Source organism: Phaethon aethereus (genome assembly GCF_964289735.1).
Source record: "Phaethon aethereus genome assembly, chromosome: 16".
Lineage (NCBI taxonomy): Eukaryota > Metazoa > Chordata > Aves > Phaethontiformes > Phaethontidae > Phaethon > Phaethon aethereus.
Genome location: NC_138592.1, coordinates 14,290,598 through 14,308,060, shown reverse-complemented (window position 1 = coordinate 14,308,060; position 17,463 = coordinate 14,290,598). Strand labels below are relative to the sequence as shown.

At 52.3% G+C, this 17,463-nt stretch overlaps 1 protein-coding gene across 1 annotated transcript in view; it reads left to right on the top strand.

The window, feature by feature from the left end:
- LOC309410731 (ER degradation-enhancing alpha-mannosidase-like protein 2) overlaps window positions 1-17,463 on the top strand; it is a gene marked incomplete at both ends in the record, with an annotated part of 96,187 nt that overhangs the window by 72,666 nt on the left and 6,058 nt on the right. The window lies entirely within an intron of this gene.

Sequence of the window (17,463 nt, the reverse complement as noted above, 5' to 3'; positions counted from 1 at the left end):
GAGCAGATGAGATTTTAATATAGATGAGCAAGGCACTGAGGGAGCAGGGGAGACTCTGGTGTGAGCAGGACCAGGACCATGATCATGCCCCAGCCATGGTGATCTACAGGTTGGCAATGCAAGCACCAAGCATGGGCCCAAGGGTGCTGGAAACTATGCCTGGGATCAGGATCCCAGGCTGCCATCCTGGGAAAAGAGGGGGTCCAGGCATGAGGTCCATCCAGTCAAACCCTCTCCTTGCACTGATCCCGCCCCGCCCCGCGCCCAGGAGGGGCAGGGCCAAGGGACCGGCTATGGCTGGCACTGCTTCTTGATGTTTTCCACTTCTCTTCCAGTTCTTCTCTTTTTCCAGTCCTCCTCAGTTCATTAGGGGTAGTGGCTTTAAATTAAAAGAGCGTAGATTTAGACTGGATCTAAGGAAGAATTTTTTCACAATGAGGCTGGTGAAGCACTGGCCCAGGTTGCCCAGAGAGGTGGTGGATGCCCCATCCCTGGAAACATCCCAGGTCAGGTTGGACGGGGCTCTGAGCAACCTGATCCAGTCGAAGGTGTCCCTGCTCATGGCAGGGGGGCTGGACTAGACGGCCTGCAAAAGTCCATTCCAACCCAAACTATTCTATGATTCTTGCGAAGGGAGAGTGAAAAGCCATCAAGATGAGCATTGCTGAACTTTCAAACTCTTAGGGGGCTTAACACAAGCTGTTTCACCTACCGAACATGTAGCCTGAATCTATGTTTCCAGCTATAGTGAAGAATTTACTTTGGCATTGGTTTTTTGTTGAAAATAAAACTGAACTGAGGGCAGGATGTTGTCTTTAACTAGTCTGAGATGACTAATTATTAAACTCATTTTCTAAAGGTTACCGTATACAGCAAAGCAATTATACAGAGATTAAAACAAGTTCAGAAACCTGATTCATTCTGAAACTATGGTAAACCCAAATCTTGTACTATTTCTGATTTTTAATGACCTCAGGAACATTTTATTTAACTTAGATGTCAAATGCAATTCTGAAATGAGAGATTAAATATATTTCATGGGGGTTTTTTTGTGTGTTTTTTTTTACATAGTGCAGTGCACAAATTTCCAGGGCTAATTCTGTTAGTGGATTTCAGCAGACTGGCAGGAGAGCTGAGCATGGAGAGAGGATCCCGGTTAACCCCTGTGTGGCCGCACTGCTCTGAGACACCCAGCGGGGCCCAGCTCCTGCCAGCAGCGCTGGCGCAGCCCTGGATGTGGGCAGGCGACCGGAGCAGCGCTGCCCGCAAAACACCCCCGGGGCACGCGTGCCCTTGGGGCGCAGCCCCCAGCACCCTCCATCAGACCGTTCCCGGCAACAAGCTTTGGGGTTCGGGGCGGGGGGAAAGTGAGATGGGTCTAACAATGTTGTTTCTTCTCAGGGCTGCTCCCCGCTTGCTCTGGCCCCGACACGGTGACCTTGAGTCCTCCCGTGGGGAGCTTTTGCTCACGTGGGTTCTCAGGAAAAAGCAATGTGGGGTTGCAGCTCCATTGGGCTCCTCTGCTGGCCCCAGGCTCCAGTGCTCCCAGGCTGGAGGGATGATGGTGACCACGGCGGTCTGCAAGTCCCACATGGTGCCACGGGGCATCTTTCCCTGGCAGGTCTCTGGATGAGGAAGAAGAGGCAACCGCCATGCTTTTTATCCTGTGATAATGCAGCTCCGTGCTCCACCCGTGTGACATAGTGATGATCAGGAGCTCCCTGCTCACAGAAGCATCACCATGAGAGGTCCTGCAAGAGGATGGACATGGAGTAAGGTGGGAGAAGCACCTTCCACATGCTCCTCAGGCTCCCACTCTACTGCCAGATGCAGACAACAGCCCTTTCTGCACCAGGAGAAGAGCAGCATGGCAAGGCCAGTCCAGACCATGCCAGCTGAGGCTGCCGGTGATGCCCTCAGATGGTGTACACCAGCCCAGCAGATCTGCAGATCTCCCTGGCACCCAGTGGATCCCCACCAAGGCTGTGCTGGTCAGCACAAGGAGCCCTGTGTGGTGCCCAGCAAAGCTTCCTTCAGAGGTGCAGCCATCCCAGCATGGCAGCGCTGCACCCAGCTCCAGAAAGCCATGGGAGATGATGTACCCTGGCTGTGGGGATGCCGGGACGGCCGCGCTGGGCACTGTGAGCTGCTCAGAGCAAAGGGCAGCAGCTTTCCTTCTTCCTCGACCCTCTTCTCGCTGCACTGGAGTGGAGCCGCGGGGAGCGAAGTCCCGCGGGAAGAGGCAGTTCATTCAGCCCGACGTTTCCCAGCTGAAGTGTCCCAGGTTAAACAAACCAGCTGCTCCCACAAGGTCTCCGGCTGGCAAAGCTGCAGGCAGCAGCGAGCCCCAGCCTGACACGGGGGCTGTCCTGTTCCAACCGAAATCAGACTTCAACAAAACTCAAAGCTCCAGCCCGCTCGGAGCCTGCACGTCTCCAGCAACAGCTGTGACTGCTCCAGGGACACAGCCAGGGCAGGTCTCCTTCCCGGGCACCCCAAGGACACAGCCCTCCTGCGCGGCTCTTCTTCTGCTTTCGACAGTTCCTCTGACCCGGGGTCACTCAGGGCAATCCTGACCACGGTGCGCTGGCACTGGGCTATATCAAATCCCTGGTCTTCTTTGCCAGTAGCTGCTCTGGAGCACAGGGCAAGTGAAAATGCTTATTTTCAAGCAAGAGGGAGAATCCCCTGATCTGAAAGCAGATGGAAGGTCGGTATGGGATATCATGTACACTTGCCCCATTCTTGCTTTTGTGGTGTTTGCCTGTGACCACTGGCATGGACTCTCGGTCTCAACCCAGGGGGTCATTCCTGGGACACTAACCTGTCATGTCAAGGTAAATCTTGGCTCTTCCAGGTAGTGAACAGGAGTGCAACTACATACCTAAGAGGCGGAAAGAAAAGATTTTGGAAGGATTCTGAGAAAAAAAACTACCGTGATTTTGTTTTTTGTCTTTATTTCTGCTCCACAGAAAAAAAAAAAACAAAACAAAATAGACTTAGGGCTGAATATTAGATTTTGGGTTTCCAACCGGACAGTCAACTCCTGAACTTCCCTGTTTCCCCAGGATGGCCAAAGGAGGGAAGGTGTTACACACAGGAGCAATGCTCTGGTCTCCTGCATCTCCCAGAGATAAAAGCAGCCAAGCGATAAACAAGGTTTTAAACAACACACCAACTGTGAATGAAGAGTTCCCAAAATACAGCTGCATTATCAAGGAGCTCACCCAGCAAAGCACTCCCTCCTCACTGCCCTTCTGGCACCGCTTCCCACCCCAGTGCCACCCTCCCCTGCCCATCTTCCCCCCCTCATCTCCCCACTGCAAATGGGGCACCCCCCGTGGGTCTGGGCTGGCAAATAACCCGAGCTCGAGTGTACCCATTTCAGAACAGATTTTAAAAGGCTGCATGTTTCATTTTGACATTCACCAAACAAAGGTTCTGCTGTTATCGTGTCAAAATGATCTCGTATGGAGAAAGGCGTCTCAATTTGCTGCTGCTACTGCCGACGTCGAGGTGAAAACTTCTGTGAAACAACATGAAACACTCCATCTTTAGTTAAACGAAGCGTTGCAACGGTCTTCCATTTTTCCCCAGAAATGGATTTTACTTTTCAGGGCTTTCCAAAACTCGCTGTCTGCAGCTCAGCCAGCGAAGCGGGCAGGCGGTTATTTGCCCACCTCCAGCCGGGAGCTCTGCTGCTGCCCCAGCCTGGTGTCGGGGCGGCAGCGGCGTGGGGAGGGGAGCGGCGGGACCCGCTCTGCCATCGCGGTGTCCCAGCGGCCCCCGAAGAGCGGCGAGGGCAGGGCTGGCTGCCGGGGGGTGGGACTGCGCGGCTGCGCAGGGCCGGAGGAGAGGATGCTACGGCTGCGTTACGCCCCGGCCACGCAGCAGGTCCCAGGCAGGACCATGCCCAAACCACCACGGTGCAGCGGGCTTTTGCCCGAAGTTGCCAGGATTACGCACGGCCGGTAGCTGGAAGGTTTTACCCACCTCGCCGGGCTGCCAGCAGTGGGCAGCTGCCTCCCCTGACCCGGCCAGCATCCCCGGTGCAACAAGACCTCATCCAGCACCAAACATTGTCCTCCCAACAGGCAGTTAGTTATCAATTAGCGCGTTGGGCTCTTTATTCAAGGTGCACACTGGCCTCTAGTGGTGCACAGACAAACCCTTTGTGGTACTACCACTGCAGCTGCCCTACAGGAATGGGTGGCAGCACAAAAGAGATAGGTAATGTCTCTCTATATACACACATATATATGACCTGCTACTCTACGTATGTCATACTTAACCCCAGTGCAGCCTTGCATGCGATTTCTCTCTCATCACTTGAACTGCGCAAGGTTCCTCGTTGCTCCTTTCGGGCAGGAAGAAGAGAGCTCTCTGTGAAGTGAGGCGGAGCAGCGGCATTGAAAGCCAGCTGAGCTCTGGGGCCTGGTGATGCTTTAGGGAAGCCACGGCCCCTACACGTTGATCGATGGCTCCTACTGGGTACAAACAGGCCCACTTCTGGCTGAAATACGGAAAGACGGCTGTCAAAACTGGAAACAATTTTGGCTTGACACTTCAAGATGAAAACACAGCTTTTTTCTGAAAACGCGGGACAGGGAAAAGGTGGTTTTGCCACAGGTGACAGCTGGGAACACTGGCTCCATCAGGGGTATCTGACTGTGGTGGGAGCAACGCAGTGACCTGGCAGATCCTGAAGGGAGAGCTCTGCCGAGCCTGGAGAGCAAATGAGCTAGGACTCCAAGTGAAAATCAAAGGCCTTGGCTTATGTCCCCTGAAACAAGGAAACTTTCCAACATGAGTAGTTTTGCCTGGTTCACTGGCAGCTTTGACGAGAAGCACAGCCAGAGCCTGACCTGCCTGTGCAGCCCCTTGCTGTGCTCAGGCAGGAGGGGGAGTGGGGAAAGCTGCCGGCGAGGCTGGCGGGGAGGAAGCTCTTGAGATACAGTCTTGGGGAGTCGGATTGCCCAGCAGCTGACTGAGTCCCATCTGAGAGGATAATTTAGATTGGAAGGGACTGCTGAAGGTCTTCTAGTCCAACCTCCAAAGACTCCTCTCTGCCTGTGCATCCAGCGCTGACATTAGCTGTATTCGCTTCCCTCCCAGGTGGATCGGATCCTTTGTTCCTCTTCCGTTCCTGATGATGCTGAATAATAAATGTGCTTTTTTCCACCCCCCTGCCTGCTCACTAGGCAGCTGCCAGCTTCAGCATCCCTCCGACCACCCCCGGTTAACTCTGCACTGGGAAGTCTCCAGCCAGGATGGGTCTCTCCGGCTGCTCTGGACACAAGTGCGTTGGCGACATTGTGATTCATGGGCAGCTATGCGGGGCAGCTGCCTGTGGAGAGAAAATAAGCCACTGGTGAACCAAGGAATCACTGCAGATTTAGGAGCCTAATCAAACATGCCATCTCATCCGCTAAGCTATGGGCACAAGCAGCAGCGGGATGAGGAAGTGTTTACTGTCGTCAGGATGACAGAGAGAGAGGAGAGGGAGAGGGAGAGGGAGAGGGAGAGGGAGAGGGAGAGGGAGAGGGAGAGGGGGAGAGGGGGAGGGAGAGGGGGAGGGAGAGGGAGGGGGAGAGGGGGAGAGGGGGAGAGGGGGAGAGGGAGAGGGAGAGGGAGAGGGAGAGGGAGAGGGAGAGGGAGAGGGAGAGGGAGAGGGAGAGGGAGAGGGAGAGGGAGAGGGAGAGGGAGAGGGAGAGGGAGAGGGAGAGGGAGAGGGAGAGGGAGAGGGAGAGGGAGAGGGAGAGGGAGAGGAGAGGAGAGGAGAGGAGAGGAGAGGAGAGGAGAGGAGAGGAGAGGAGAGGAGAGGAGAGGAGAGGAGAGGAGAGGAGAGGAGAGGAGAGGAGAGGAGAGGAGAGGAGAGGAGAGGAGAGGAGAGGAGAGGAGAGGAGAGGAGAGGAGAGGAGAGGAGAGGAGAGGAGAGGAGAGGAGAGGAGAGGAGAGGAGAGGAGAGGAGAGGAGAGGAGAGGAGAGGAGAGGAGAGGAGAGGAGAGGAGAGGAGAGGAGAGGAGAGGAGAGGAGAGGAGAGGAGAGGAGAGGAGAGGAGAGGAGAGGAGAGGAGAGGAGAGGAGAGCTGCCTGGAGGACTGCAGGATGGGGTCTGCCACAGATATGCTGTCGCTGGGAGCTGAACTCCAGGACTCTGGGGAAGCCTGTGACCGTGGTGATGTCATGTAGTGGGTGCTGGTGAAAGGAGCTGTAAAAGGAGGTAGAAAGATGAGCGCAAGCAAGAGAGCTCCTGTTGTGACCCAAGCACCGAGCTGGGTCATGTCTGGCAAACAGGAGAAGATGTGGCAATCACTGGTGGGGAACTGCTACTCCCTATGACCCCTTGCTTTTCACAGCTGTTGAAGGAACATGTTGAGAGTCAAATGTGGGGAACAGGCCACCAGGATTCCCCGGAGAAAGACCCGGAGGCTCCTGGCTTGCTTCAGAGATGGTATCCTCCTACCATCAAGGATACCATCCTACCTGCAATGCCCTGGTGGCAGGAGCAGCTGCCTGATATCCAAGAGCAAAAGCTGATGCTTTCCCATCTTCCATCCCCGTTCTTCTCCCTAACTGTTGCCAAAAGCAGATCTTGTCCATGGAGGATGCCTAGCAGAGCTGCTTCTCCTCAGAGAAGAAATGCGGGGTCCTGGTGGGGAGGAATGTTCAGAGCCCCACTGTCACAGGACATTCTGATTAGATATGTCAAATTTTGCTTTCCAAACACTTGGGTTTACTTCTTTCTTTTTCCCTCCTATTAAATATCTCCAGACATTGGCATTAATCTCCTAGTATTTTTGCCATGGCACTAAACTGGAAAAGACCATTGAGCTCCCATTGCTGAGCTGTATTTTACCGTTCAAAACCACAGAGAGACAGGGTCATGCTAAGACCTCCGGGCCCATCCCCTTTGGTCTCACACTGAGTACTAAAGCCAGAAATGACCTTATATCCTAAAACCTCTCCCATGCATTTTTTTCTTGTCATTACATCAGTTTTGATCAATTCCTGCAGAGGCTCTGAGGCCCTCTTGGTTATTTGTTAGGCTGTTCTCCTATGGGAAAACCCACCTGACCCTCAACAGCAGCTTTGCATGATGGCAAAGATGGAGGCTTCGGGCACAACTGCTTATTCCCCACGACCATGGACTGTGTGAGCTGCAACATGAATTGAAGACATCTCTGGGCCAAATTTGCGCAGTACATTTTCTTCCTTTTACCTTCGGCATGAAAAGAGCAGTGCTCCTCAGGCAACTTCAAAACCGAGGGAGGCTCTACTCTCATTGCTGTATCCGGTCCTCCACCCCGGTGCAAGGGCTATGTTTGCACTTTTCTTCCTGTTATTGTACTCACACCAACAAATGTCCTGGCCACCTCCTCCTCCTCACGGCGCTGAGATGGTGTTTCCTGAGGGTTTTGCCCTGTCCTCTGCTTTGGGCCAATGTGAAAATTGACACAGAGTGAAAACCCCCAAATCCTGGCACCCTGAGGGTCCAGGATTAAGGGTGTGAATGGGCTGCTTTGGGATGGCAAAGTTGCGGCTGAGCTTGAAGAGTTGGCCCAGGTCCTCTTGAGGGAAGCTCACCAGGGTCAGGACCAGCCTGCAGGGAGGGTTTTTGGAGTCGGACATGAGCAGCAGGAATAAATGCGGTTGACATGGAGCAGGCAGACAAGTCCTGTCCCGGTCAGTCCCTCTTGCCCAGCCATCACAGGCATCAGTCCCTCATTCTGAAAGCTTCTGCTGTAACATGGAAGATCTTGGTGTCATTCAGTTCATCACTGGTGTCCCTCTAAACGCTCCAAACTAAGGACGAGGTGATACACGTCAGGCCTAAGAAATAAGAAGATTTCTTTCAAATCGCAGCACATCAGCCTGCTTGGATATCACTGTGCCAAATAATTGTCCTTATTAATTAAAGATGATGGTAAACTTCATGTGGTCTGCCTCTGATTGCTTCTTAGAGGTACACTCATCAACATTTCTAACATTTATGGATGCTTTGAGTTTCCTCTGGTTGTCTTACATTTCCAGGCCTTTAAACTACATCCACACCACTTTGTTCTTCTCTTTGCAAACACCAGGACACAAAGGTGATGCAGAATAAAAACTGAATCTTTGTGGTGCATGTCAGCTCTGACGTTTTAGTGAACTGTTCTGGCTCACAAAGCAGCTGCACTTCTGATGAACTGAAAATTTCACCACTTGAGAGTTTTGTGCAAAAACATTAACCAGGTTTACTGGAATATTTTTTCCCAACTGTATATGAATTTTTCGTACAAGTGCGGCTTCGGGAGCTGTAGCTATAAGAAAAACACTGGATATCATCGAGACTTGCCGGACAATCCTGACAATTCAAGAATTCAGAGGACCAAGTATAGAGACAGATAGGAAAGATGGGGCTGTCTGCCTTGGAGTTCACACTCAAAACTACACTCACATCACCGTGGTCCAAGGGCAAGCTGTGATACATCAGACGGTGATCTGCAAAATTGCTGCAAAACGGCCGCAAAACCCCTGAACACCACAAGAGACAGAAGATAAAAACCTGTGGGTCTCTAGAACCTGGTGACTATTAAATGTTGATCAAAATGCTGGTAATTCTAACAGGGAAAATATGCCTTAGCAAAACTCAGGCGTTGCTCACCTCAACACAAAGGTCTCTTTCCAACCAGCCTGCAAGGGTGCTGTGCTGTGGGTTTTGCTCGAAGGGTTGGGTTGTCACTCCAAAAGAAAGCTGAGCCACCGCAGCCAGGCACCCACCCGGTCCCAGGGCTGGGGGGTTTGGCCGGGGACACCCTCCGGCTGGCTGATTTCCACCGTGCAGTAAAACAGCAAAACGTTATTATGGACAGAAACACGGCCCTGACCTTTCTGGTGTGAAGACAGACCTTCTGGTGTGAAGCACAAACCCACCACGTGGCTTGGTTACCCAGGGCTCTTCTCTGCACTTTCTTTGTACTGAACCTGGACAGCTTGTTTAACCAAAAATGACTGCCTTGGAATAGTTTTGTTTCACCTGTAGGTTTCATCTGACAGCTCACGGTGAGCAGGACCAGAAAAGCCACCCAAGCCTTGGAGGTGCCACCAGGAGGCAAAGCGCCATGATATCACCCATTCCTGCTTGGTCCTCCCAGTGCTGCTCCCGGTTGTCACTGTGCTTGTAGGAGCTTTCCACCTCCAGGCCTTAGGGCAAGTTTGCTTGAAATTAGTCATCGGCTTTAAAAGCTCTGTGGGGGACAGACAGACAGGTGGCAGAAAGACAACTAGGCAGCTGGCACGACTGCAGCCCATGGTTGCCTTAGAAAACCAGGCAAAAAGTGGGATGTGTGTCCTCTGAAGGCTTTTCAGAAGGGGCTCGATGCAGCCAGCGCTGGGCGGGGCGGGATGGACCACGGCTCTGGGCTTCTCTCCCACCGGTGGTATTCAAGGAGAGCTGGTGGAGCTGAGGGGACAGGAGGACAAGGGCCAGACAGCCAGATACATTAGGAAATAAGAAAGGCTCTGAAAAATGCAAAAAAATTGCAGCCTCACTTGCAAAAAAGCTACAGGATCTCCAGGGCAGAGCACGGGATGGAGCAAACTTAGCCACAGAGAAAAGAGGTCTTCTCTGGCCCCTTTGTCCTATGGGCTGAGAAGACAAAGTAGAGTAGCAGAGAGACAGAGGGTCACTGCGGAGGACCTGACCCCAGCATTAATTCCCTCTCTAATACGAGAAGTAGATTTGAGCTCCCTCGCAAGCCACACATGTTGTCATAAATATTTCTGCTTAGCAGCCAACATAAAAAATGAACAGGAGTCCTTGATCCAGGCCCAGCAAGGACAGTTTTTTTATTTTCTGCCAAGAGAAACAGGGCAAAAAATAAAATCAGAAATTGTTTTGACTCACTTTGAAACGTTTTGACTTCCACCGAAGAAACTCCCATGGGTGCCTGGACATTATTTACTATTGAAAATGCCTTTTGTGTCTTTGTAATTTGAATTCTTACATGCAGGTGACATCTCAGAACAAAAGTGGGAAGGTTTTGCTTTGGACATTTTGAACCAATTTTTTTTCTTTCCTTTTTTTTTTTTTTTTGTCAACTACCAAGTGAAACATTTTGTTTAAAAAATGCCTGAACAAAATATTTTGACATTTTCAAAATGTTCTCCTGTTCCCTTTAGCCAAAACACATTGCTATATTCAAAGCACATTCACAGATCCCTTCAGCCCTTCCAAAACACCCTGGGTTTGCTGAATTTCATGCTAATGGAGAGATGCTCGTGCAGCCACGCAGGCTGAGCACGGGGCAGGCAGGATGGGGAGGATCAAGATGGGGTTTGTTGAAGAGTCGGAGAGGGAAAAGTGAGGGGGACAGTGGCTCGTGGGGTGCCAGGAGGATGGTGAGGAGGAGGAGGGAAGAAGCTGGGAGGGAGCGAGGGCTCCTGGCAGGGATGGAGAGGAGCCAGGGAGCTGAGCAGCTCCGTGGGTGTGGGCGGTGGGGCTCACAGGGTAGCACAGCGGGAGTGTCACGGGTGCTGATGGGCAGGGGAGCCTGCCTGAAACGGGGCCAGACACCGCTCCTGTGCCCATCACCCCTGGGACAGACGTGGGGTGGAAGGAAGACTGGTCCCTGCTGCCGGCCGTGCCACGCAGACGCTTCATGTGCTCCCCGGGCTGCGAGCCCCCTTCTCCCGACACATCAAAACTGCTGGCAGCGAGCTCTGCTTGCAGCTTTCCCCTGTGGAGAAGACAGGAGAAAAACAGAATCACCACATCTGAGAGGCTCCCGTTACGCCGCTTACCGGCAGCCGTGCCCCGCCGCCGCACGCTACACCGGCACAGAAACTGCGTCGGCAGCACGAGCTGCGCGGGGAAGGGGTCCCGGCCGCTGGCGCTGCGGGAAGCTGCTCCCCACCTCTCCATCCCGGAGATGGTCCGGAGTGGATGGGTCCCTGCACGGCGAGCCGGCGGGATGGGGCTCCGTGCATTCGCCAAGACGCAGAGCCCGGCGCATGCCTCCACCGCTCCGGGCTGACCGTCGCTACGGGGGGTATCACTGGGGCTGGACGGAAGTTTTCCGCAGACGTTCTCGCCACCGCTCGGGGCTAGCTGAGGTCCAGCAGGCTGCGAGCTGTGGGGCTGCTGGCGTGGGGCTCCGGCTAACCCTGCAAACCTGCAGCCTGAATTCAAGAGAGAGGTAGCTGCAGAGCATTTACCTCGTTGGGTCCCATCCAAACCTGTTTCCATGGCAAAGGAACAAGCACGGTACATACTATCGGCATCATCAGCGACGGGGTGACGTCTCATTATGCCTATATTTCCTGTTATTTTACCGGAGTTACATGTGGATTCATAGATGATTCACGGGGTTCACGTTCTCAGATACTACATTATTGGGGACACTGTGGGTGGCTGCTATAATTAGTGACTAATTTCTTGAATTTGGTAGCACAAGCATCACGACATCCCGCCAAGCCAGGTCCCTGCCGGCTGTGCGCAGACCACAGTGGCAAGTTGGCCAGAGGAAAAGATGCATCTTTGACATCGCCCTGTGAGGGTCTCTCGTTTGCAACACAGTGGTAAGACACGTAAAGGGAGGATGCTATGGGGCTGTAGGACTCCCAAGGGGCCCAGGTCCAAACTGATGACAGTCTTTCCAAGCTCTACTCCCGTCATAGCTGGAGCTGTCCTGCCCCAACACACAGCATGCAATAATGACGACCTACACATGGCCAGCATTGCCCACAACAAAACGGCCCCTGGAACCCCGTGATGGAGAAACCCCTGTGTCTACAGCAGCAAAAAAAAAAAAAGAGTATACTGGGAGGAAGGCAAAAAAAGCAGTTTGGAGGAGACTTCTGGGGTCTGGGTTTTGTTTGGTGTTTTCAGCATCACCAGTGGAAGATGATTTGGAAGCTCAGAATTTGGGCCTGACCTCATCTCAGGATGGCTAATGAAGACTGGCAGTGACAAAGAAAAGATTTGGAGAAATTTGGTGAAATGCCTCAGGATGAAGATAACTACCATCTTGAAGCATGGGTTGGCGAAGCTCTGTTACTGATCATAAGCCAAGAGACAACCAGGTGGGTCATCCCCAGAAAGTTTAAAGGGACACAGATTTCCAAAAAATGCAGAGCAGGCTTCTTACCCCTACCCTCCACCACCTCTCTGGGGCTACCTGGCACCACTGGTGCCTTCCATGTAACCTAACATGCTGTGGGGTCTTCTGGGGAGGATTCAGCAGCTCTCCATCTCGACCATGCCATTCCAAGACCAGTTTCCCCAGCAGAAGTTCTGTCCCAACAGTTTATTCCCACATCAACAGCACAAAGCTGCACAGATGGAGGATTTCAAGGGGAAATTATTTAGATAAGAGATTATCAGGTATACGTTGATGTCATCTGAGCTTATGTGCTTAATGCAGAATGATGAATCACCCATCCAAATACGTATTATTTTCCTGGAGGCACTGTCCTGTGAAATTTATTTCCCTCTGAAGGGCCTTGTAAATCATTTGTAACAAATAATCTACAGTATTGCCAACCCCACATGTTCTAAAACCTGGAGTCATGTGTCAAAAGATTGGCCTAAAAGTCATGAGATCTTTCTTTTCTAGCAATTTTAGGAGGTGGAACTTTCTCTGCTTTCTGATCCTTTCTTGTTTGCTCACCCATTTTTCAAGTTTTTCTCTCCACTTCCCACTCCTGGCTCTATGTCACAGATATATTTTAAAAAGAAACTGGTGTTCCCTTGAAGTCTCTTGACTCCTGTACCTGGACCTTTCAAACATGAGCAGCATGCGGCTTATTCGCTTCTCCTGTTCTCAAGGTGCTGGAGAACATGGTTTCCCCAAAAGCATTTGCCATCCAAACCCAGGCACCAAATCACCCCCGCCACCAGTGCCCAGCACGGAGCTGCTTGTTGGGTTTGATATCGCCCTTCCCCGACGCGGAACCGAGCGCGGATGCCCGTGCTCTCTGGCATCTCTCCGTCGCTGGCCTTTTCCAATCAGCAGTGGAGTTGTCAGGGTTTACTCAGGACCGCCTGTGTTGCCTCTTTGGCTTACATCATCTTTTGAGGCTCTGGGGGGTGATTTTAGCAATGTCTCCCATTCTCCACTCCAGGGAATAGATGGAGAGAGACTCACATCCCAAGTGTGGCTGAAGCTAGCACAGCAGACACTCGCCTTGCTGGGGGTCTTCTACATCCCCTGGCTGGGGACAGTCCTGACTCACTGTTTCTCTCTCACCCTCTGCACCGCTCCCTCTCACCCCAAGGTTGGTGGTCCTCTCTCTTTCTGCCTCCCTCAGCTTCGTTTCTGGGCAGCCCTTCTTGGTGCCCTTTTCAGCCATCCGTTGCAGCAGAGGCATCTTCACTCCCAGCTGGGAGACAACCATGAACGAAGCCCGATGGTCAGAAGATTGCAGGCTGGCTTGGCAGGCGCCACAAGTGCCTTCCAGTGTGGCAGATCCTTTGGCCACCTCCATGGCTAGCCCATGCTTTTGGGGCACCGACATCCACCTCTCCTTGAAACGAGGTTGGAAGAGGAGACCCTTGTCAGCAGCATTCTCTGCATGGTCGCGGGAAGCGGCTCACAGCAGGACCAGGGTTCCTTGTGACCAACCTCGGGGCCCGAGGCTCAGGAGCTTTCTGAGATACCGGAGGTCACAGGTACTGCGGCAGCAAATTTTCACCCTTTCAGTGGACATTAGCGGGGAATAATTCGTGCCGAGCAAAGGCTGCAGCAGCTTGCTGCCCCTATCAGATCATCTCCCATGATAGGTGCTCAGCCCTATCTGATCCAGCAGTTATTGAAAACTCAGATGAGTGTGACTGGGATCATTTTTCAGGGTTTTCATGTTGCTCTTTAACCACGGTGAAAATTAAAGAGCCAACTGTGGACCAGGAGAAAGCTCTGTACTTTCACTATGACACTTTCTGGTAATGAGATATTTATTACTGTTCATTTCTTCTTAAAGGAAACAAACCAAACCCAATCCCTTATCTCTCTCTCAGTGTTTAAGTTATGAGTAACACAGGAAGCTATTAGGCCATGAGACAGCAAATACACGCTGCCCGGGCGCCGGTGGGTGTAGGAGATATAGTGATAAAACCAAGATAGATCAAATCACTCCCATTTACCTAGAGCTTTCTGCAACTCTTGAAATGATGTAGGGATCTAAAGATGCTTTGTCTTTTTTATGAGAAAAGCAGCTGTGATTTAGCAGTTTAATCACTTTTGTCACAAAGAAATGCAAAACAAAGCCCACCACAAGGATATATTTTTTTCAAAGTTGTGTTTTGTTTCCCATCAGTAAGGAATGATTTTAACTTCTAACAGCGGGCTGAGATAGACACGTACTAAATAGAGCCATTGCTTATACAGTGGCCAGGCTTGGATCAGGTCCCTGAAATTGCTGTCCTGCTAAGGGCTTAGTCCATGGCCAAAACCTGCTGACTTGGGGTGCTCAGCAGATCTTCACAGGCAGCTGGCTGACTTGAGGGTGATTTGGGATTAGCCACATAACGAAGAGCTTCCGTAGCACCAGGCAGGATTTGGATCACAGGTTTTTGCCCTGCGTTAACTTCTGCATGACCTTGTTCAACCTGCAGGACTCGAGCCCCGGCTGCTGCAGCTCTCTTGCACGCGCCAGCGGCGCAGGCGACCTGCGCTCCGGCAGTCTGAACTCACTCCCACGCTCCGGACCTGCAAACTCCTCACCGCTCTGCTCACAGGCACTGGGGTGCGATGAGATGAGTTTCTTAAGAAGAAAATGCAATGAAGTAATTATTTCCTTTGTCATTATAATCATGCCCATGTGATTTATTAGCAGGGCTGGAAATTTCACAGACCTCTACCAAGGAAGCTGTGGGACTCACCAAACCACACCGGCACCGCTCCCACCCCAACCACAGCTCCCTCAGCCAAGCAATTTCCCAGCTCCAGACCCAGCTCCTCATGAGCTGTGGGACCTTTGTCACCGACCCCTTCCCACGCCTGCTTGTTTGCTGCAGCCCAGCTCTCCTGCTCAGTGCTTGGGAAAGGGCCATGGGCCACCCAGGGGAACCTACCTCCCAGCCCTGGCCAGTGTAGATGGGAGGTGCAAAGCTATTACTGACCTCCCTACTGAGTGTGCGCTAAACAAGATTTCTCCAAAGGTGTGTGAGACAGCCAAATTGGGGCACGTGTGCATAGGAAAAGCTAAACATCCCCATAGCGAAATGGCCACCCCTTCCCAGGCTCAAAGCCTTGCTAAGCCTTCCCAAAGAAAGGGCCACTAGTTCATTATGATTTTGTAATGCATCATGTTCTTCTATGTCTTAAAAATAGTGGTCAAAGGATCCAAAGCTCACTTGCTGCTACCAGCCCAGACAAGAAGGGTTATACAAGATCTGGAAGCTTTGTTTCCTCAGTAGTGTTTTTGAAAACCCATTTTTTATTTCATATTTGCTGGCTTTGATGTATGACTGCATTTCCCAGTGTCAGGCCATAGCAGTGCAGTGAAAGGTCCTGCTGTGCCAGGACACATGCCCAGCAAGACTCAAGAGAAAGACCTGAAGGGGAAAAGTCTTCACAAGACTTTTGAGATAAAGTCACCCTCTGCCACTTCTCCTTGGTGAGCAATGAGGGTGCCCCACCTGGACACTGGCCAGGTTTGTCAGTGGTCCCCAAATCACCTAGGCAGAGGCACTGCATGGTCCTTCTTAGGGAGAAAGGCGCTTCCCGCAGGATCTGCACCAGCATGCCAGCCAGCCCTGGCCAGGGGACATGCAGGTACAGTGTCCCTGTGTCCCACACTGGCTGCACATCCCTCTCTGCCCCTGAGGCCAGGAAGAGGAGGCTGCTAAAAAACACAGGCAGGTGCCAAGGAGCTCTCCCTGTTATCACAAGGCAGAGGAGAGTGCTCCAAAACCTTTCTTCTACATATCCAACACCTCCCTCAGTGACAACAGAGTGACCTGCTTGTGGTCACCAGTGGACACCCATAGAAACCCAGGGGAAATCCCACCCTTTGGTACTGACGTGGCAGAATGAACATCTCTGCCCTCAGCAGCCATCCCACCACACCCTGTGGCTACTGAGGGGCACAGTGAAAGCATAAGGCTTGTTCATGGGCTGGCAGTGTCCATGCCACGGGAACCCTTGCCCGGCCCTCTGCCTACCACAGGCGACAGACCCTCCTGCCACATCCCCCATGTCTGCACAGGAGCAGAGCAGGGCAGATGCTTGGGCATGCCCAACCAACCCAACTCATCTTTTGCTCATGAAAGCAGTGATGGGCTCCGCTGGCCCTTCCTGGTGTGCCTCCAGGTGCTACAGGGGTCAATGTTCCCAAAACTCCTCTGTCCTCGCAGGAGCAGAGCTCTCACGGGCCATAGCAAGGCCTGGAAACGAGCAACAAGGGCAGGTCTCTGCAGCCATGAAGATCTTATGGACTGATTTCAACTCAAGTCCATATGAACAAAGAGGTGCTTCACCACGAACCAAACATCCCTTTCTTCTTCCCTTGCTCCTTCTCTCCTCTTCTGACAGTAATGTTTTATGGCACCTCCACCGATTGGATGTACCTCGCTAGCTAGCTCCACCTGTTCGAAAGTCCTGTTTAGGCAGGAAAACAAGTGTGGTCGATTATACAGTTCAAAATGAAGCTCAGCTCTGCAGCAGGTCACGGCATCAGCCCCTGCAACGCCATCACCCAGAGACGGTCGGTGGCAGAGCCAGCCACAGCAGCAGACTGAGGTTGGAGGAGCCTGACAGCAGCCATGCTCTTAATGGGGGAAACATGCAAAATCAGAACATTCTGTTTTAGTAAGACCAGGCCAGGTGGAGCCAAATGAAAATTCCCTAATTACTTTATTTTGGAGCATGTGGCAACCTTACTCTACTTTGGAAAGTGCAGGTTTGTCAAAACTGGAATTTTTCCCTGCAATGTGCTAGGTTTTCTGGAATTTGGGTTGAAAAAGGCTCCTCTGGTCTGGGAAGAGCAGCTGGTTAAAATCAGAGGTGAGACAAAATCACCAGTGCTTAGGGGCTCTCAGTAAGGAGAGGCTGATGACCAAGTTTGCACTGGCTGCTCTAGTAAAAGAGCATTTACCCCCTCTAGTTATTCAAATGGAGAACTGTGAGAAGAGGGACTGGGAGACCCTCACCGCAGCGTGGGCTGGAGCTGAGCGCGTCTCCCAGGGGAGGTGGGGAAGGACCACACGAGGAGCATCTGCTCCCAGGTGGGTCTAGAGGGAGGCAGGAGACAGCACGGGTGCGCAGGCGAGAGCCGGCCTGGCTACCGGCCGTGCCGAGGGCTGAAAGGGGCAAAAGTCTCGCTTCTCATGAGAAATGTCAGAAAGCCACATTTCCATTGCAGCCCATAGCGGGAACACATTCGTAGTCGCAACCGATGCTGCGGAGCAGAGTAACCGCTCCTCACCCGTCTCTCACAGCGCACAGCGCGGAGCACAAGCGCCTCTGATCTCTATCGCTGC